A 22399-nucleotide genomic window follows, 5' to 3' on the forward strand; every position below is an offset into this window, starting at 1 on the left:
CCAGGTTGGTTCAGAGTTGTTCAGGGTCAATGTTAAAATTACAAGTTCAGAAATTTACACTTTCTAGGAGTAATTCTCACTTGGTATTTTCTGTGTCCAACCACACCTGGAACTGTCCTGAGTTTCTTTTTTTTTCTTTTTTTTAATTTTATTTTTATGAAAGCTTTTTATTTAAAAAACATATGCTTGGGTAAGTTTTCAACACTGACCCTTGCAAAAGCTTCTGCTCCCAATTTTTCCCTCCTTACCCCCATCTCCTCCCCTAGATGGCAGGTAGTCTAATACAAATTAAATATGTTAAAATATATGTTAAATCTAGTATATGTGTATATATTTATACAGTTATCATGATGCACAAGAAAAATCAGATAAAGAAAGAAAAAAACAACCTGAGAAAGAAAAATGCAAGCAAATAACAGAAAGAATGAGAATGCTACATTGTGGTCCACACTCAGTTTCCATGGTTCTCTCTCTGGGTGTAGATGGCTCTCTTCTTCACCAAACAATTGGAAGTGGTTTGAATCATCTCATTGTTAAAAAGAGCAATGTCCATCACATTTGATCATTGCATTGATCTTCTTGTTGCCGTGTGTAATGACCTCCTGGTTCTGCTCATTTTACTTAGCATCAGTTCACGTAAGTCTCTCCAGACCTCTCTGAAATCATCCTGTTGGTCGTTTCTTACAGAACAATAATATTCCATACATTCACATACCATAACTTATTCAGCCATTTTCCAATTGATGAGCATCCACTCAGTTTCCAGTTTCTTATCACTACAAAAAGGGCTGCCACAAACATTTTTGCACATACAGGTCCTTTTCCCTTCTTTAAGCTCTCTTTGGGATATAGGCCCAATAGAAACTGGTGGATCAAAAGATATGTACAGTTTGATAAATTTTTGAGCATAGTTCCGAATCGCTCTCCAGAATGGCTGGATGTATTCAGATGTATTCACAATTCCACCAACAATGTATCAGTGTCCCAATTTTCCTATATCCCCTCCAACATTCAGCATTATCTTTTCCTGTCATCTTAGCCAATCTGAGAGGTGTGTAGTGGTATCTCAGAGTAGTCTTAATTTGCATTTCTCTGATCAATAGTGATTTTGGAGCACCTTTTCATATGATTAGAAATAGTTTCAATTTCTTCATCTGAAAATTGTCTGCTTATATCCATTAACCATTTGTCAATTGGAGAATACCTTGATTTCTTATAAATTTGAGTCAATTATCTTTGTATTTTAGAAATGAGACCTTTATCAGAACCTTTGAATGTAAAATTGTTTATCAGTTTGTTGCTTCCCTTCTAATCTTTCTGCATTAGTTTCATTTATACAAAAATTTGTTAACTTAATATAATCAAAATTATCTATTTTGTTATCAATAATGATCTCTAGATCTTCTTTGGACACAAATTCCTTCCTCCTCCACAGATCTGAGAGGTAAACTATTCTATGTTGTTTTAATTTGTTTATAATTTCATTCTTTATGTCAAAATCATGACCCATTTTGACCTTATCTTGGTATATACAATGTTATGTGTGGGTCAATGCCTAATTTCTGTCATACTGGTTTCCAATTTTCCCAGAAGTTTCTGTCAAATAGTGAATTCTTATCCCAAAAGATGGGGTGTTTGGGTTTGTCAAACACTAGATTGTTATAGTTATTGACTATTTTGTCCTGTGAATCTAGTCTATTCCACTGATCAACTAGTCTATTTCTTAGCCAATACCAAATGGCTTTGATGACCAGTGCTTTATAATATAGTTTTAGATCTGGTACAGCTAGGCCACCTTAATTTTGATTTTTTTTCATTAATTCCCTTGAAATTCTTGATCTTTTGTTCTTCCAGATGAATTTTATTGTTATTTATTCTAGATCAGTAAAATAGTTTCTTGGGAGTTTGATTGGTATAGCACTAAATAAATAGATTAGTTTAGGTAGTATTGTCATCTTTATAATATCTGCTCGACCTATTAAAGAGCATTTATTATTTTTCTAATTGTTTAGATATGAATGAATTTATTTGTGTGGAAAGTTTTTGTATTTTTGCTCACATAGTTCCCTACTTTCTCTTAACTGTCCTGAGTTTCAAAGCACAGAAGGAGTTTAAACTCTGTCATGATGCCTGATCAATTCTATCAAATCATCAAGCATTTTTAAACATCTACTATGTTCTAAACACTATGCTAAGCACTGAAAAATAATAGACATTTATCATTTCTTGAATAACTGAATTCCCAAATCCATAAATCTTTATTACCCCCACCTATTTGGTGATTCATCAATAGATGACTGAATTATAAGAGAACAGGTACACTCAAAAATTTCCTTCTTTTGACTTTATTGACAAATCACTTAAATACCATTCAATCTCTGCAACTATATGCTTCTAGCTACTTATTTCAGGAGCAGGGGTGTGAGAACTTTTTAAATGCACAGATCACTGCAAATAATAAGCAATTGAAGACATGTATCCCTACATAATCCTTCCCCCAAAAAAAGACCTTTCATTCATAAAAAATGAGAAAGACAATCCAAGTGAAGTAAAAATCTTGACCTAGAGATTTGAACATGTATGTTTTATATGTGTGTATATACATATACATATATATGTATATAAAACTACATAACAAATATTATGTATATTATGTACTATAATATCTGTATGTATATACACACATGCATGTATGTTAATATGGATGCATTCATATTATCATCTTAGAAAAGGCAAGTGACAGTTTCATAATAGTTTTTGCTATAAATCTTAAAGAAAAAGAAGGCAATGTGACATAGTGAATCATGTGATTATATGGTTTTCTCCATATTTTTAACATGGTATTAAGAGATCTAAACTGCAAGTCAGGAAACCTAGATTCTTATCTTGGCTTGGATGCTTGTTAGCTGTGTAACATAACCTGTGTAATTCTCCAAATCTCAGTTCCCTCATCTATAAAATAAAAATAGTATTATTTACACTAACTAGTTCACTAACTTTCATTATATAAGTAAAGTTTTCAGGAAATTACAGTTAATGGTATAGGTCTGAGGTTCAGGAGATAGATTAAGATTGCATATCTGAGAGTCATTCACATAGCAATGATATTCAACCCATAACCAAGGAATATTTATTAAGTACTTATTGTGTGCCACTTTATTAAGTTTTAGCAATAAAAAAGGTAAAAAATAAGGCCCTACCCTCAAAAAGCTTATAATCCAATGAAAAATATTACATGCAAACTATTATGAATATGCAACCTATCTCAGTATCGAAGAGGTCCTCAAATGAGAGGGGATGGAAAGAAAAGAGAATCCAGAACAGATCTTCTTTAATGAACACATACATTTGAGGAGGGGAAGTGGAGAGGATGTCCTTAATTTTGATTAAGAAAAAAAAATTGAGAAAGAACAGCCAGCCAGGCAGGAAGAGAACCAAGAGAGAGCAATGTCATAAAAACCCAGAGAGGAGAGAGCCTGTGAGCCCATGACTATGTTGCATTTAATCTTCCAATATCTCCTTAGTGCCTAGCATGGAACACGCCCTCTAATAAGCATTTGTTGCCCTATCTAGATCAGGCTAGGGAGAAATCCCCATGTGAGAAAAATATAGGGATGCTCCCTCCAGTATTTGAATAAAAAAACTACAGTGAAAAGGTTGAATTTTGAGAATGGAGGATTGACAGGGCAGCATTTTCCAAGCCAACTGCTTTGGGGGCTTTCCCTGGATAGGCTCCAGGGTTTTTTCCCCTTAAAATTTAATTTATTTCTTATTCATGCAGAAAGCATCAGTCTCCCAAGTCTGTCAAAGCTGAGGTTGGATGTTTTAATTTATCCAAGGAGGCTGCATAAGAGTCTGTTATTTTTAAAAAAATAAAATGGGAACAATAATTCTTCTATGTGCCCCTATGCTGCCTGCCTCTGTGCTTCAGGAAGTTCATGATTCCTGTACTTAGATATCTGAAACCTGGTAGCTCCCCTAGAGATACCTGGAGGCAAACTCCATCTTGATTTTCTCAACGTACCAATTATATCAAAGACAGGGGGAGGGGAAATATCTGGTGATGTGGTCATAAAATTCCACCCCAAATATAAATAAAATGCAACTTGCTTCCTACACTGGGGCTGAGAAGAACTTCTGAGTATCAAACCACTTCATACAGCCTGTTTATATAATGAAGCCAGTGTGTGGATTGAGATGCGGTTCCTTCCAGATAAGGGTCTGAGTATGTACTGTGTCCCTATGGTTTGGGTTCAGGGAGAGGGCATGGCCCAGAATGGGCAAGCTCTCCAGGCCCTAGTGCCAACAGAAAAGAAGTGTTTACTCCCTTTTAGATGTCCCAAACCTAGGGAAAACTCTTCAGTCCACTGGTGTACATTATGGCTTTAATCTCTTGTCTTTTTGCAGCTCAGCTCACTGCTTTATGTTCCTTAAGCCCCAAAAGAGAAATTTACAATTTTACTTTTTCTTCATCCTTAGATGGAAGCATAATTTCCTTTCAGAGTCAAAACTATTCCAATAAGTTATAACAGCAGTTAGGTGAATTTGATTCTTTCATTTTCTTTTAAACTTGGATTAATCACATGCAACATCTTAATAACACAGACATAGCTGGTGTTGGGATAGGAATCTCTTGATTTTAAAGCAAATAACTAAGAGTAGCATCTTATGAAGTGTCAACAAACCATTGTGAATCTCTTTTTGTTGTTTTGGGGTTTTTTTTAGTTCATTTCTGCCTGTCTCATAAATGTTTGTAGAATGAATAAATAGCCAAATTCTTTTACCTACTTATAAATGTAAATATAAATTTTTCATTATCATTTTTTTGCCTTTTCTGAATATCTCCCATCCCAGAGGTTGTTAGTATGCTATACTTTTTGAAACTATTTATATAATTTTATACTTACTTATATTTATACATTAATTCTAATATGTAGAGAATTTCTGACTGACTCTGGATAGTCATTTAACTTTTCTGAGTCTCACTTTCCTCATTTGTCAGAGTAGGAAATTAGACCAGATGGTCTTTAATGAACCTTTCAGCTCTAGATATTTTTCTTTTTTCTTAATAATAGCCTTTTATTTTTCAAAATGCAAGCAAAGATAATTTTCAAAATTCATATTTGGAAAAACTTGTATTCAAAATTTTTCTCTTTCCCTTCCTCCCTCCCTTTTCCCCTAATTAAGTAATTTAATATGGGTTAAACATGTGCTATTCTAAACATATTTCTGCATTTATCATGCAGTACAAGAAAAATCAGATCAAAAGGGGAAAAATGAGGGTAAAAAACAAGCAAGCAAGCAAGCAACAACAAAAAAGGTGAAAATACTATGTTGTGATTCATATTCAATTCCCATAATCCACTCTCTGGATGTAGATGCTCTCTCCATCACATGTCTAGTGAAATTGCCCTGCATCACCTCATTGTTGCTCTGGATATCTTGTACAGCATTAGTTGTATAGTAATGTAAAAATGCCTAAAAGGGAGCAACTTTGCTAGTTTTATATTCCTAAGGCCTAGCAGAATATTTTGTGTATGACAGGCACTTATTTGTTAAATTCAATTGAATAACATCTAAATCTCTAATCTGCACCATCATTATTATAATAATTCCATTGCTTGGGTTAATAAAAACTTAATACACCATAACCATAGATGCCAAATGCATTGATATGTTCTATTATCACCAAAATGTCTTTGTTTTGTGAAAAATGTTTCTGAATTTATAATAGGAAATATGATATCCTTTTCTTTTAAGATACCTAACTAGTATCAGTCAAAACATTCATGTCCTTAAGATAACTGCCTTTATTTGCTAAAAAATAAGCGTTATTCAGACAAATTCCCATTTCTGTAAAGGGATTTGTTGAGATGTAGAGGAGGCCCTATGTTCTTATGGCTATGTCAGTGATATGTGAGAGGAAATAAGGTCTACCACACTAGAAAGGCTCAATGTATTTACAACCCTAGTTATGGTCTATTTGTTAGGGAGCATGGTATAGTGGAAGCAATACTAGTTCTAGAGTTAAAGGACTTGGATTTTAAATCCCATTTTTAATGATAATTGCCTATTTATTCTGATTGTAATTTGCCTAGTTAAAGTTAAATTGTTTTTCAGTCATGTTCTGCTCTCAATGTCCCTATTTGGGGTTTTCTGGTGCTGAAATGGTTCTGCCATTTTCTTTTCCAGCTCATTTTATAGATAAGGAATTAAGACAAAAAGGGTTAGTGACTGCCCAAAATCACATGGCTAAGAAGTATCTGAGGCCAGATTTAAACTCATGAAGATGCTTCTTCCTTATTCCAAGTTCAGTGTTCCGTCCACAGCATCATCTAGCTTCCCACTTGACCTAAAATAAATGACTTAACTTGGTTTTCTCATCTGTAAAATAAAGAGGCCTTGGACTACATGGACTCTGAGGTTACTTCCAGCTCTAATTCCAGTCTAGCTAAGTTAGAACATGTCATCACCAGTCTGGCCAAAGGGTGATGATTTTTTTGGTTATTGGTTACTTAGACTCTGTGTATATCTATATTTTATATGTAAAATATTTATGTGTGTAGTACATGTATATATACACACTGAGATACAAATATGTATACATATACAAAAGATTGTGAAAAGACTTACTTACATGTGTTTTATGTATAATGTACATATATAAATATAAATAAATAGTAAAATGAAATAAACATATACTTATATGTATAAATATATATGTATACACACAAGTATATGTGTGTGTGGTAAAGTACAAAAAATGTTATATATATTGATGGGGGGGCATATCCATAGAAACTAATTTACTGACTTGAAGTGCTAAAAAAGACAATACAATGCATCCAATAATGAAATTACTGTTTGTCCTTTGTTTTCAAAGAAGACCAATGTCATCACTTGGGCAAAGTAACATAAAATGTCAGCCTAACAGTCTCTTCCAGAGTCATCCAAGTCCAGTATCAAGACAGCAACAAGATTATTTGATGATGAATTCTGATGGATTCTCTCTTCAACAATAAGATGAGTCATACCAGTTTCAGTGGTCTTGTGATGAAGAAAGCCATCTACACCCAGAGAAAGGACTGTGGGAATTGAGTATGGTTCACAACATAGCATTTTCACTCTTTTTGTTGTTTTTTTGTTTGCATTTTATTTTCTTTCTCATTTTTTTTCTGGTTTGATTCAATTTTTCTTCTGCAGCAAGATAATTGTATAAATATATATGCATATATTGGATTTAACATATATTTCTACCATGTTTAACACATATTGGACTACTTAGGTGGGGGAAGAGAGGGAAAAATTGGAACACAATGCTTTACAAGGGCTAATGTTGAAGAATTATCCATGAATATGTTTTGAGAAATAAAAGGCTTTAATAAAAAAAAAATTGGTTGTACTCAGACTTCATTCAATTGACAGAGGGAATGTCGTCAGTCAAATGATGTCTCTTTGTCAAAAGTCCTAGTAACAATAAATATTCTCAATTTGCTCTAAAAAAAGTCCCATGGCAAGGCAAAAATCAAGATAATTGGTGATGGCTCAGGATGGCCTTTTCAATGTTTTACCAAGCTCTAAGTGCTATACACTGCCTGCTTCATTCACCTTTGTGGTCACTGGAACAAATTGTTCCCATCTGCCCATTCTACCTGTATGGAAGCCTTCACATTCTTGAGGCAAACATCTCCCTATTTCACCAAAGGGTCTGTGACCCTCAGTTACCCTCAATTTGATTTATTCCATCTCCTGAGAGAGTTTATTGGAATTTGGCCACCACATATGCAACAGCTTCTTGAACTCACAGGTGAGAGTTAGGTGACAAATAAACACTAAAAGTGGCTGAGCAGCCTGAGAGCTAAGAGATGCTGATACTCTGTGAATGCCCCATACATCTGAATGGCATCTTAATGACTTTTTAAATGATGACTTTTACAAATATCCATCTTGTGTATAGAAACTGGTTCTCTCTGTTCCCATACAATAAACACCATCCATTATCAGTGCTTGATTAAGGCACTTCTTTTATTGAATGAGTTTCTTCTATCTTCTAAATATGAAATGGGCTACCTTAGGAGGTAGTAGGTTTTTCCCTTGTTAGAAATCTTCAAGCAAAGGGTAAATGACCACTTAGGTCATGCTAACAATAGATGAAATTCTTGCTTAGATATGGGTTTGACTTCAATTTTGGCATTCAGCTTCCTTATCTCCCAGTAACTCATGCACACATGTTGAAAGGAAATTGGCTGAAAGAAAAGAGAATTCCCTCTTAGAGCCTATTTGTGCTATAAATTTGTTTTACATAAGCCAAATAAATGTGGCTACTTGATTTTCCTTCCTCCATGACATTATAAAGAGCAAATTCGAAGGAGCAGGGTTAGCCAGAGGCATAAATATTGGCAATAGCAAGAGATAATTCATTTAGACATAAGCTAGGATTTCTTGATTGTCATGGTAATTAAATACTGCAAAAGGAAATCAAGAGAAATTGTGGCAGATTATGAACTATGTATCTTCTTTAAAAGCCCTCAGCTAGAAACATTGTGCTTTACTTTTGCAATTTCTATATTTTCTCCAAATTTGTTACAGGCATTATATAAAGTCAAAATTCTAATTGATCCATGATGCAATAGTATGACAGACTCAGAATTTTAGAATCAGAAGGAAAGTTAAAAAATCATCTAGTCCTATATCCAAGTCATATAATAAGATACCAGCATATAATAAGATATTTCACATTTATTTCTCATTTAATTGTATCATACATCTCTTAATTTTAAGGAAATATGTTTATCTCATTCTGGTCTCTTAAAGGAAGAGATAATTATGATGAAGATGAAGATGATGGTGATAGTGATGATGATGTCAAACATGTAACATTTATATGGTGCTTTAAGATTTTTCAAAGTCCTTTACAAATAATATTTTACTTTATCCCCATTTGGATAAAAATATTGGGAAGAAGGTATTCTTTTACATGTACAAGTTTATCTTTATCCAGTTATCTTCCACATATACAGTGTTGCTTCTTATTCTTTTTTAACAAAGATAAAGAAAAGAAGGGATACACACTTTTAGATTATGTGTTTAAAATTAAAGGGTAAGGATGGCTACTGCCCAGTTATGAGGCAGAGCTGGCTAGCTATGTTTTTTTTTTCTGTGTGGTTTCAGAGACAAGAAAGAGAAGCAAATAGCTGACATTATATAGGGTTGGCTTCCGGTCAATAAAGGGAAGAACTTCCTAAAAATTAGTTTTCCAAAAATGGAATGGTTTGTCTCATGGGTAATGCCTTCTCTATCAATTATAGGTATTCCTTCACAGGATGGTTGACCTCTTCAAAATGTTGTTAACAACACTATTTTATCTTCTGGAGACTTGTGTTAAATCATCCCTTTGCAGGGATTTTGACTTCTTTGGGAAATTTTGGTGAAGTTAATATACTCTCTAGAGGAAAAACTCCTAATTGAAGGAAATTTCAATTATAGATTGGTGAAAATAATGGCACAATTTTACTTTTCAATCCAAGTTTCCAGATACTTTAAAATCTATCCATGTATCCCTTGGGGGTACATTTAAGAACCCCTACTCTAAGATCTCTTCCAACTCTGATATTCTATGATTATGTTCCCATCTCCCTGGACTCTCATACTCTTTTTATACTCTTTCCTTCTCCAATTCCATTAAAAAAGTCTTATGATTTCACTTGTAAGGAAACTCCTTCTATCAATGAATTATCAACACTTAACTGTACCATTTATTATTCTAGAAAGCTTTCTTGAGCACTGCAAACTTAAAGGATTTGCCCAAGAAAACATAGCCATTATGTGTCAGAGGTGTTATTAAGCTAGATCATCCTGACCCAAACCAACATTTTGTCTTCTAAAACACATTACTCTTTCACTATAATGCTTCTTATAGTCCTTGCAAAGTTTTCCTTTATAAAGGATCCTAAACTTTCAGAATTTTTTCCAGGTAACTCACCATTTTCCATCATAAGCAAATGAATTGGATTTAAGCAAGATAGGACTGTGCAAAGTCACCAGCCTCACTTTTTATTCCAGAGCCATCTGAGTCCAGTGCCAAGATAAAAATGACTGGAGATGGCTCTGGTGTCTATAGAGAAAGAGGGAGAGGGGTATTTGAATGTTGAGATATAAAGAAATGAAAAAAGTCCTGTTCTCAAAAAACTCACAGTTTAAAGGAAAAAATAATATGCAAACAACTACGTACCAACAAAATATAGATTGGATAATTTGGGGGAAAGCACAGAGAAAATGTTCTAGCCACTAATGGAAATCAGAAAAAGTTTCTTATAGAAGGTATGACTTTGGCTGATTGTGGTACTTCATTCTCAGAGGACCAAAATGACATTATTATGTTGGGATCAGGTATGTCTGGCTGTGGCTGATCAGACCAATATGAGCTTGGAAGACAAATAGGGTACAAATAATCCATGTGAATCCATGTGTTTGGAGAGAAGATATTCCTAAATTTGCACATCACATGTTTCTTTTCAGCACTGCAATTCTCCTTTGCTTGTAGAGATTGATGCAGACACATCATACTGAGTGGTCCTGTGCCAGAGTCTTCCACATCTCTCAGTCTTCAAAGATTGATCTCCACATGAAAACTTGCCTTATATGAGCTCTCCATTAGGTAAATGTATGCTTGCATTCAAATAACATAGACAAATCTTCAGAATCATGCACTCTGCAGTAGAGTTTAAATACTTGGCAGATCAATTTGGTGGTGTCAGGCCAAAATTAGCAGAAGTGGTAGAAAAATGATCCATATTTTTCCAAGATTCCAATTGCCATAAAATCTATACATAGACCCTCTGGGATTCTATGAGCCCCATTTAAGAATTGCTACTCTGAGGTATCTTCCAATTCTGAAATACATTGAGTGTATGCTTGCTTAGGTTCTGAATAATGAACAATGTCCTCACACTTTCCCAGTCACCCAGTGGTATGAAGCAGGGCTATGTGCTTACTCTCATAATTTTTAATGTATTGTTTTCAATTATGCTGACAACTTTAACAAGGTTGAAAATAGCCTCAAGGTTGTATATCACACAGACAGTAAATTATTTAATTTGAAAAGGCTACAAGCTCAGGCTAAAGTGAAGGGAGAAATGGTTCTTGACTTTTTGCACATTTTTGTGCACTTAATGCAGCCTCTGAGGCTGAGATACAATAGAGTATGGATCAATACAGTTTTGCTGGGATTTGAAAAAAACAGGGAAACAAGGATGCAAAGATGAGGAAAGAAATAGGGAAGATGAGGAAAACATAAGGAGATATCCAGTAAAAATAAAGGAGTCAGGAGACAGAGTTTGCCATACAAGGAACAGCAAGGACACTAGCATTATCAGATGACAGAGAACTTATAGGGGTGGGGTGGAATAAAGTGTAAGAAATGATGGGGAGGAGCAAGTTGTGAACAGTTTAGATGCTAAAAAGAAAATTATATATTTGATCTGAAAGTAATATAGAACTACTCAAGTTTATTTAAAGGGGAACAATTTGGGGTAAGGGTAGGGATGGCGAGATATGACATGGTCAAGCCCAAGCTCTAAAAAGATCACTTTGACTTCTGAGCGAAGGATGGACTATAATAGGGGCAAACTTGAATATAAGATACCATTTAGAAGACTACTGCAATAATCTAGGCATGAGGTGATAAGAGCTTTCATTAAGGTGCCAGAGGAAAGAAACTGAAATAAACGAGAGATGTCAAAATTAGAATTGAGAGGACTTAGCAATTGACTGTATATAGGGCACAGAATGAAAATATGGGATGACATCTAGATTATATGGCTGGGAGGATGGTGATTACCATAAGTAATAATGGGAAAGTTGACAAAGGACTTGCGGAAAAAGATAAGAAAATCCATTTTAGCCCAAGTATATTAGTACACAATAATATGAAGTAACAGTGACCTGACAGCACCTGACAGCCAAGGAGAAAACAATCTGTGTGTGTGTGTTTGTGTGTGTGTGTGTGTCTGTGTCTGTATGTGTGTGATATGAAAACTTTAAAAACAAAGTTGGCTGGGGCTATTTATAATAAAAAATAATTTTGTAAACCAATATATTATAGCAAAATATAATAAATGATGAATATAAATTACCAAGAAGAGGATAAATGATGTTTAAAAAAGTATAGAATTCTATCATACACAAATTATCAATTACTACTTAAAAGAGGAGAAACTTCACATATCTAGAAAATTCACTTTTCTGGAATTTCTCATTCCCAGACAAAAGAGAATACATGAAGTATTTCTATATGTTGTCCTGCCCTCCATTTTTCTATAGTTATATAGTCCAGTCAAATAAAGAGGGTATGGAATTGGGAGAAGTTTCCTCATTTGATAAGTAAAACAACAACTCTCCAATATCTCAAACTATTTCAAAGAGTATTTCCATTCAATTCCAAATTTTTGTCATCTGGAGGAGGAGGCTGATGCAAAAGAGGGAGAGGAAAAAGGGGAGGGTGGTAAAAGAAGAGATGGACAGGCAAGTAGACACACAGAGATGAAGGGAAAGAGACACTCACAAACTGAGAGTATAATGTTTAATGTTTTCTTGTTTGCTTTCTCATTCCAGAGTTTAGCCTATTCTAGATATATGAGTATTAAAACTTTTTTTTTTTTTTTTTTTTTTTTTTTTTTTTTTGCTGAGGCAATTGGAGTTAAGTGACTTGCTCGGGATCACACAGCCAGGAAGTGTTATGTGTCTGAGACCAGATTTGAACTCAGGTCCTCCTGACTTCAGGGCTGGTGCTCTATCCACTGTGCCACCTAGTTGCCCCAAAACAATTTTAACAATATTTATGTCCATATGGTAAATGGAATATATAACTAAATATCTAGATATTAATTATAAAGTTAGTATTTCTTTTCATGAGGAGATTAATCTGAATCAGTTTTCTAATTTGTAATATGGTAACAAGAATGATATTAATAATAGTAATAATACCTGTAATGCCTACTTCAAAAAATCATTGTGAGGCTCAAATAAAATCACATCCATAAACTACTTTGCAAAATCTGAAGTACTAATGTAAATTAGTGGTATGTGTAAATTACTAGTGTAAATGGTGGTGATCTAATGTGGTATATTATTATGAAAGAAATAAACTTTGGTCTAAATTTTTTTTTTTAAATTTTTTATTTTATTTTATAATTATAACATTTTTTGACAGTACATATGCATGGGTAATTTTTTACAACATTATCCCTTGCACTTACTTCTATTCAGATTTTTTCCCTTCCTCCCCCAACCCCCTCCCCCTGATGGCAAGCAGTCTTATATATGTTAAATATATTACAGTATAATTTAGATACAATATATGTGTGTAGAACCGAATTTTTTGTTGCACAGGAAGAATTGGATTCAGAAGGTAAAAATAACAGTTTACATTCATTTCCCAGTCCTTTTCTGGATGTAGCTGGTTCTGTCCATCATTAATCAATTGGAATTGGATTAGCTCTTCTCTATGTTGAATGGTCTAAATTTTTAATTCTTAAAAGTTTTAACAGGAAGCAATAGAGAACAGCCTTTAACTATGCTAATCATAGATTTCCTCACCAGATTTAGCATTTATTTTCCATCACCATCATCATAGCATTTACATAGCATATTGAGAGTAAAGTGCTTTACAAATATTATCTCATTTTATTCTTATAACCCTATGAGGTAGATTTAATTTTTATCTCCATTTTAGAAACTAAGAAATTGAGGCTGACCACTTCTGGCCAAGATGATGGAGAAGAGGCACACATCTGCTTAAGGTCTGCATTTTCTCTCAGAATTTATCTCATGACAAGCCTCAGAATTAGTGCTTGAATGGAAAAAAAACCACAAATAATTACCAACAGAAGACATCCTTGAAATGCACCAGAAAAGGACTGTTTTTGCTCGGGAACAGTGACGAACAGATTGGGCGAAGGCAGAAGGCAAGCATTGAAAGCTTGGCAGACAGCTCACACTGGGAAGACCGGAGAGGGGAGGGATATGATCTCTGCCATTTCTGAGAATGACTTTTACCACAGGGCGGATATTCTGTCTTGGTAGCAAGACAGGATCAGCAGAGAAGCTGTAAACACAGGAGGTAAAGACTATAACCTCAAAAAGCTACCGTCTCTCAGGACCTGGCCATCCCCACCCCCATCAGGAGTGACTCAGCACATTCTTAGAGCCTTAGAGTCTCAGGGCACAGATGCAGTGCAGCCATTGCTGTCCTGCTAGTGCCTTGCTGCTGCTCCCTGCAGTCTGTAGAGGAAGCCTGATAACACCATCCAACCCTCTCCAAAAAAAAAGCAGGTCATTTGTTTTTCTTGTTAGTTTATTTTCTTTGATTTTGCTTTGACAAAATAAGCAAAAAATTTAAAAGGACTCTAACCATTGATAGCTTCTATATGGATAGAGAGCAGACTTTAAACTCTGAGGAGACTAAAAGTAGATTGTCTCCAGATGAATCCCCAAAGGGGGAGATGATCTGCTCCTCAATATACAAAGATGTCATAGAAGAAATCAAAAAGGCTCTCACAAGAGAGCTAGAAGCAAAATGGGAAAAGTAAAGGGGAGCTTGGCAAGAGAGTCTGGAGAAGTCATCCCATGCATTTAAAGACAGAATAAATAAAGAAATTAAATACATGAAAAACAGAATTAGTGAGCTAGAAAAAAGAAAATATCTCTCTAAAAAATAAAATTGGCAAAATAGAAAAAAATTCCATAGAACAAAACAACTCACTTAAAAACTCAATTGGACAATTAGAAAAAAATATTTTAAAAGTGAGTGAAGAAAATACATCATTGAACATCAGAATCAAACAAATAGAATTGAATGACTGGAAGAAACACCAAGAATCAGTAAAGCAAAACCAAAAAAATGAAACAATGGAAAAAAATGTCAAGTACCTTCTTGAGAAGATAACAGACCTGGAAAACAGATCCAGGAGAGACAATCTGAGAATAATTGGACTCCCTGAAAAATATGATGAAAAAAGAGCCTGGACACTATTTTCCAATAAAATTATCAAAGAGAACTGTGGTAAAATAGACATTGAAAAAATTCATCAACCACCTACTGAAAGGGATCCTAAAATCAAAATTCCAGGAAATATAGTGTGCAAGTTCAAGAACCTTCAGATGAAGGGAAAAATACTGCACGTTGCAAGAAAAAAAATCAATTCAGATATGGAGGAGCCACAATAAGGATCTCAGGATCTAGCAGCATCTACATTAAAGGATCAAGGGGCCTGGAATATAATATTCTGAAAGACTAAAGAACTTGATATGCAGCCAAGAATAACTTACACAGCCAAAATGAACATATTCTTCCAGAGAAAAAGATGAACATTTAACAAAATAAATGAATTTCATCTATTCTTGATAAAAAAAGGATCTAAACAAAAAGTTTGATCTCCAAATACAGAACTAAAGAGCTTTCTAAAAAAGTAAAAAGAAATCTTGAGAATTATATTTCTGCCATAAAGATATATAAAGAACACATGTATAATTTGTTCTAGAAACTAGAAGTGGAAAGGAAATTATACCAGAAAAAAAGGTAAAGTGGTAGTATTACATCTCACGAAGAGGCAAAGGTATCCTATTTTATTTGAGAGAAAAAATGGAGAAGGATGAACATAGAGTGTATCATATTCTCATTAGAAATGGCTTAAAGAGAAAACTATAGACATATTACATTTATGGTGAAACTCCTTTCACTTCATTGAAAAGTGAGAGAGGAAAAGTGAAAAGGGAAGGAGTAAACTAAGAGGAGGGAATACAGATATTGTGAAGAAAAGGGGTAAAATAGGGGGAGGAACTCTAAGGTGGAGGAGGGATACTAAAAAGGGATGGCTGTGAGAAGCAAGTGGTACTCACAAGTTTAATACTAGGAAGGGGGGTAGGGGGAAGAAAAGGAGAAAAGCATAAGCAGGAGTTAACATGAGGGCAAGCAATACAGATTTAGTCATTTTAACCATAAATGTGAATGAGGTAAACTCCCCCATAAAGACGAAGTGGTTAGCAGACTGGATTAAAAGCCAGAATCCTACTATATGTTGTTTACAGGAAATACCTGAAACAAGGTGATACATACAGAATAAAGGTAAAAGGTTGGAGCAGAATTTACTGTGCTTCAGGTGAAGCCAAAAAAAGCAGAGGTAGCCATCCTCATCTCAGATCAAGCAAAAACAAAAATTGATCTAATTAAAAGAGATAAGGAAGGGCACTATATCTTTCTAAAGGGTAACATAGATAATGAAGCAATATCAATATTAAACATATACATACCAACTAGTATAGCATCTAAATTCTTAAAAGAGAAATTAAGAGAGCTGCAAGAAGAAATAGACAGCAAAACTATAATAGTGGGAGATCTCAACTTTGCACTCTCAGAATTAAATAAATTAAACCACAAAATAAAAAAGAAAGAAGTCAGAGAGGTAAATAGAATACTAGAAAAGTTTGATATGATAGATCTTTGGAGAAAACTAAATGGAGACAAAAAGGAGTACACTTTCTTCTCAGCAGTTCATGGCATCTATACAAAAATTGACCATATATTGGGACAAAAAAACCTCAAACTCAAATGCAGTAAGGCAGAAATAGTAAATGCATCCTTTACACAGAGAAATTCTATTCAAAATAACTGTCGATAGCAAAAAATATTTGGGAATCTATCTATCAAAGGAAAGTCAGGAATTATATGAGCAAAATTACAAAATACTTGCCACAAAAATAAAGTCAGATTTAAATAATTGGAAAGATATTGAGTGCTCTTGGATAGGCCTAGTGAATATAATAAAGATGACAATACTCCCTAAACTAATCTATTTATTTAGTACTATACCAATCAGACTCCCAAGAAACTATTTTAATGACCTAGAAAAATAACAACAAAATCCATATAGAAAAACAAAAGTTCAAGAATTTCAAGGGAGTTAATGAAAAAAAAAAAAATCAAATGAAGGTGGCCTCGCTGTACCTGATCTAAAACTATATAAAATGCATTAGTCACCAAAACCATTTGGTATTGGCTAAGAAATAGACTAGTTGATTAGTGGAATAAGTTAAGTTCACAGGGCAAAATAGTCAATAAGTATAGCAATCTAGTGTTTGACAAAGCCAAACATTCCAGCTTTTGGGATAAGAATTCGTTATTTGACAAAAACTCCTGGGAAAACTCGAAATTAGTATGGCAGAAATAAGGTATGGACCCACACTTAACACCACATACCAAGATAAGATAAAAATGGGTCCATGATTTAGGCATAAAGAATGAGGTCATAAATAAATTAGAGGAAGATAGGATAGTTTACCTCTCAGACTTGTGGAGGAGGAAGGAATTTGTGACCAAAGGAGAACTAGAGATCATTATTGATCACAAAATAGAAAATTTTGATTATATCAAATTAAAAAGCTTTTGTACAAACAAAACTAATGCAAACAAGATTAGAAGGGAAGTAACAAACTGGGAAAACGTTTTTACACTTAAAGGTTCTGATAGACCTCATTTCCAAAATATATAGAGAACTGACTCTAATTTATAAGAAATGAAGCCATTCTCCAATTGATAAATGGTTAAAGGATATGAACAGACAATTTTCAGATGATGAAATTAAAACTATTTCTATTCATATGAAAGAGTGTTCCAAATTACTATTGATCAGAGAAATGCAAATTAAGACAACTCTGAGATATCATTACACACCTGCCAGATTGGCTAAGATGACAGGAACAAATAATGACGAATGTTGGAGGGGATGTGGGAAAACGGGGACACTAATGCATTGTTGGTCGAGTTGTGAAAGAATCCAACCATTCTGGAGAGCAATCTGGAATTATGCCCAAAAAGTTATCAAACTCTGCATACCCTTTGATCCAGCAGTGCTACTACTGTGCTTATATCCCAAAGAAATACTAAAGAAGGGAAAGGGACCTGTATGTGCCAAAATGTTTGTGGCAGCCCTTTTTGTAGTGGTTAGAAACTGGAAAATGAATGGATGTCCATCAATTAGAGAATGGTTGGGTAAATTATGGTATATGAATGTTATGGAATATTATTGTTCTATAAGAAATGACCAGCAGGATGAATTCAGAGAAGCTTGGAGAAACTTACATGAACTGATGCTGAGTCAAATGAGCAGAACCAGGAGATTATTATACACTTCAACACCAATACTGTATGAGGATGTATTCTGATGGAAGTGGATATCTTCAACAAAGAGAAGATCTAATTCAGTTCCAGTTGATCAATGATGGACAGAATCAGCTATACCCAGAAAAGGAACACTGGGAAATGAGTGTAAACTGTTTACACTTTTGTTTTTCTTCCCAGGTTATTGTTACCTTCTGAATCCACTTCTTCCTGTGCAAAAAAAAAAACTCGGTTCTGCACACATATATTGTATCTAGGATATCCTATAACATATTTAACATGTATGGGCCTGCCTGCCATGTAAGGGAAGGGATGGAGGGAAGGAGGGTAAAATCGGGAACAGAAATGAGTACAAGGGATAATGTTGTAAAAAAAAATTACCCATGCATATGTACTGTCAAAAAAATGTTATAATTATAAAATTAATTTTAAAAAAAGAAAAAGAAAAAAAAAAGAAATTGAGGCAAAAAGAGATTGTTAATTACCCAGGGTCATATAACTAGCAACTAGTGCTTGACACCAGATCTGAACTCTTTTCTTCCTAATTTCATGTCCAGCATTCTGTCTACTGTGCTTCACAGATTTCCACATGGATCATAAAAATCAGTTGTCAAACATATCATATGTCCTGGAAAGGTCACCTATGTTGGGTAACCTTTCTAAATACATTTACACAATACACAAACTTACACAAATTCACACATCACAATATTCAAGTTAAGAGTGTTTACTTAGACTGACTTCCTGTTGTTCAGTCATTTTTTTCAATCATGTACAACTCTTTGTGGCCTTATTTAGGGTTTTCGTGGCAAAAATACTATAGTAACTTGCTATTTCTTTTCTCCAGCTCATTTTACAGATGAGGAAGCTGAGGTAAACAGAATAAAAGGACTTGCCCAGTGTAAAGGGTTGAAACTCTGAATAGGTGCACTGGAATTAGACAACAGAGCACTTAAGGCTAATTACCTATTGTTCAATACTCTGTGAGCATATGCTTGGAAAAATGGCCCTTCCCACTATTCTGTGCTAGCTTGATCTTTTGGTGTATACAGATAATCATTGGAGGGATTAGGGGGTGGAGTAAAACAAGAAGAAGGGAGGTCGGTTGGTGGAGAGTGTGTGTCAGTTTTGTTGATCCCCTTCACTTCTCCCTCTAAAGACCAAAGACTTTTGCTTATCCTGACTCCAGCTGATTCTGAGGCCTCCAGGGAGCTAATTCAGACTTCACAGCCCAGGGTAAACAGCTATCTGACTGAGGTCAGATTTGAATTCAGGAAGTTTAATCATCCTGAGTCCAGAGATATATCCACTATACCACTTAGCATTAGAACTATCCAACTACATTAAAACTGAATGCAAGAAGAAAGGAAATGCTACACAAGATCAAAGAAACCTATCTATGGAATGACTGAAGTTCATTCAATTATTCAAGTGACTTTATAATTTCAGTGACAGCAGAATTCATTTCAATCATACAAAAGTCAACCCTACCAATTCCTGCCCATTTTATACAAATCTTATCCATGATTTCTGAAAAAAAAATTACTGTGAAAGATTATATCCAGGAGGCAGCTAGGTGGCCTCAGTGAATAGAGCACCAGCCCTGAATTCAGGAGGACCTGAGTTCAAATCTGGTCTCAGACACTTAACACTTCCTAGCTTTGTGACCCCAGGCAAGTCACTTAATCCCAGCCTCAGAAAAAAAAAAAAAAAAAAAAAAAAAAAGTAAGAAAGATTATATCCACCATATTAGATGCCTTTCTTCCAATAACAGTTTTTGTTGCTATTATTTGATGAATGTTCATATTAAATTTGTTGTTATTGAGCTTTTGCATAAAATTTCCAGAGAAATATCAAATTATATATATATATATATATATATATATATATTTTTTTTTTTTTTTTCTCTTTCCAGTAATGAGGCTCTAGTGTCTTTTCAGATTGGAATGACTAAAATTTTTATCCCAGGAATCCAAAACACTAGGTGCTGTAAATAACATGAATCCTGAGCTAAATGCAACTTCAAGGAAATCTTGATCTAACTTGGTCTATATGATATTGACATAACAAGCTGAAAAGATCTTCTCCTAAATTTGGAAGAACATGTTGATAAATAAGTTGGCTATTTTGGCCCCAATAATACAGTCTCCTAACAAGAATGATCCTGTCCAGGAACCCCAGAATCATTTCCCAGAAATGCATATCACACCCAGTATTTTACTTTGTTGAGTCCTGAATTCAGATCAGTTGCCAAAAGTGGGTCCCACATTAATTAGGGGAAAAGGCCTTTGTCCATATTCCTTTGCTCTTCAACTTTCCAAATACATAGCTTTCTCCTCCAAAGTTATTCAGGAAGATTCAGAAAGGAACCAATACTGAAGCCCATGGGACAGAATTCCTGTTGAATAAGCCCTGATGTTTATAGTTTCTGGAAGAAAAAACTTTGAAAAGAGAATAGACACAGCTGTAGCATGGAAGGCCAAATTGTTCTTCAATTGTGATAATCTGAAATTATGGCATGGCCAGGGTCCAAGTCTATGACACACAGGAAAAATATTTAGCAAACTGAAACTAGCCCCAGGCAGCCAGCTCATCATCTAGGCTCTGGGTGTGAAAATGGAGACTCAATCCTATGCCAACAATAGAAAAAAGGGGAAAGGAAGCGTCAGTAAAACAGGTAGTGAAGAGAGCAACTCTAATGGGTTGTAGACAGAGCCCCAGAATCTTAGTCCTAAAGCAATATCTCTGGGCTGTGGTAATTTCTAAACTATTTATTCTCTTGCCTCCTACAAGGGTAATAGGTCACCGGACATTCTCATTCTTCAGCATCTCATTCTAAGACTCAGAGACCTTGACTGCTCCCACAAAGTGATGGTCAAAGCATCCGGAACAACAATTGATGCTAAAGATGTGTGGAAACAGAAGACAGCTGAAACATTGAAAACAAAGTTGTGAGACTTCTTGACATCCATTTCATTTAAGCTTTGTCTGTGAGCAAGAGAATTTATGGGATGTTGATTTTTCTTCTCTTTAAACAGATTGAACTGTGGTCATTTGCTGTACCAGCAGAGTGTCTTTGTAGTTGAGCACATTAAAAAAACCCTCTGGACTAATACCTACAAAATTGAACTTTAGACTCTTCAATTATCTGCTCAGAAAGGTCACCAGTTCCTAATCCAAGGCAGGCCCTTTTATTAAAACCTGTTTTTATAACTCTCCTTTCTCCTTAAAGTAGAAGGGCAAAGTTTGGCTTAATCCTTCCAGGAGAAGTGGGTTTTCCTCATTTGGTGTGTTATCAAAGATAACTTTTAAATCAGGGTGGGCATTGCTACCAAATCTATAAAGTGGCATACATAAATAGGCATTTATAACTCTTCTTTGGTCAAACACTAGAATTAAGATGATGCTGCTGCATCCTTTTATGCTAAATCCATTAGTTACTTTACGATAAAAATAAAATGTCTGTGCCTAAGTACATAAATAATAACTGACATTTACATAGGGCTTTAAGATTTACTAGGCGATTTTCATAACAACTATAAGAGGTAGATACTATAGCTATCATTATTTTCATTTTAAAAATAAGGAAATTGAAACTTATAATTTGTGGTTTGCTATAGAGTCTTATGGTTCAGTGAATAAGACCAGGCTTTAGTATAAAAATAATCAGAGATCACAAAATTCTGGAGTTGGAAGGGGACTCCAAAGCCATTTAATCCAAACCATACCTGAAAAATACCTGCTACACTCATGACCAAGAAGCCCTCTGATAAAGGAGAATTGACTAACTCTCAAAGTAATCTATGCTTCCTTTTGCATAATTCTCTTTGTTAGGACATTTCTCTGAGCATCACACTTAACTTTATCTCTTTGCAACTGCCTCTCATAACTCTTCATTCTATTTTCTTGAGTCAAAGAGCATAGTCCTAATACCCAAGGGTATATGAATCAGCTTTAATTAATTTAGTTAAATAGTAATTTAACAATAACAACAGTATTATGATAATATTATGTTACCATAATAACATGATATAATAATTATAATAAATAATTTAGGTATTAAATTTTCAGTGTGAGCATTTTTACCTCAGACATTGGCAAAGGATGTAAATCAGGTCTTGATTTATTATTTGCTTAATTTCTAAACTTAAGAAAATTGTAGAGAAAATATAAACATGCAGATTACATTTAAAAGTATTTATGTATAGTATATACATACAAACA

At 34.4% G+C, this 22399-nt stretch overlaps 1 long non-coding RNA gene across 1 annotated transcript in view; it reads left to right on the forward strand.

The window, feature by feature from the left end:
• Nucleotides 1-21674, forward strand: part of LOC141553319 (uncharacterized) — a 245794-nt gene extending 224120 nt beyond the window's left edge. Inside the window, exons 2-3 of the long non-coding RNA XR_012485394.1 lie at nt 10544-10657; nt 20969-21674. This is a non-coding gene — a long non-coding RNA (uncharacterized LOC141553319). The remainder of the gene's footprint in view (nt 1-10543; nt 10658-20968) is intronic.
• The last annotated feature ends 725 nt before the right edge of the window (nt 21675-22399 follow it).

Source organism: Sminthopsis crassicaudata, chromosome 2 (assembly GCF_048593235.1).
Source record: "Sminthopsis crassicaudata isolate SCR6 chromosome 2, ASM4859323v1, whole genome shotgun sequence".
Taxonomy (NCBI): domain Eukaryota; kingdom Metazoa; phylum Chordata; class Mammalia; order Dasyuromorphia; family Dasyuridae; genus Sminthopsis; species Sminthopsis crassicaudata.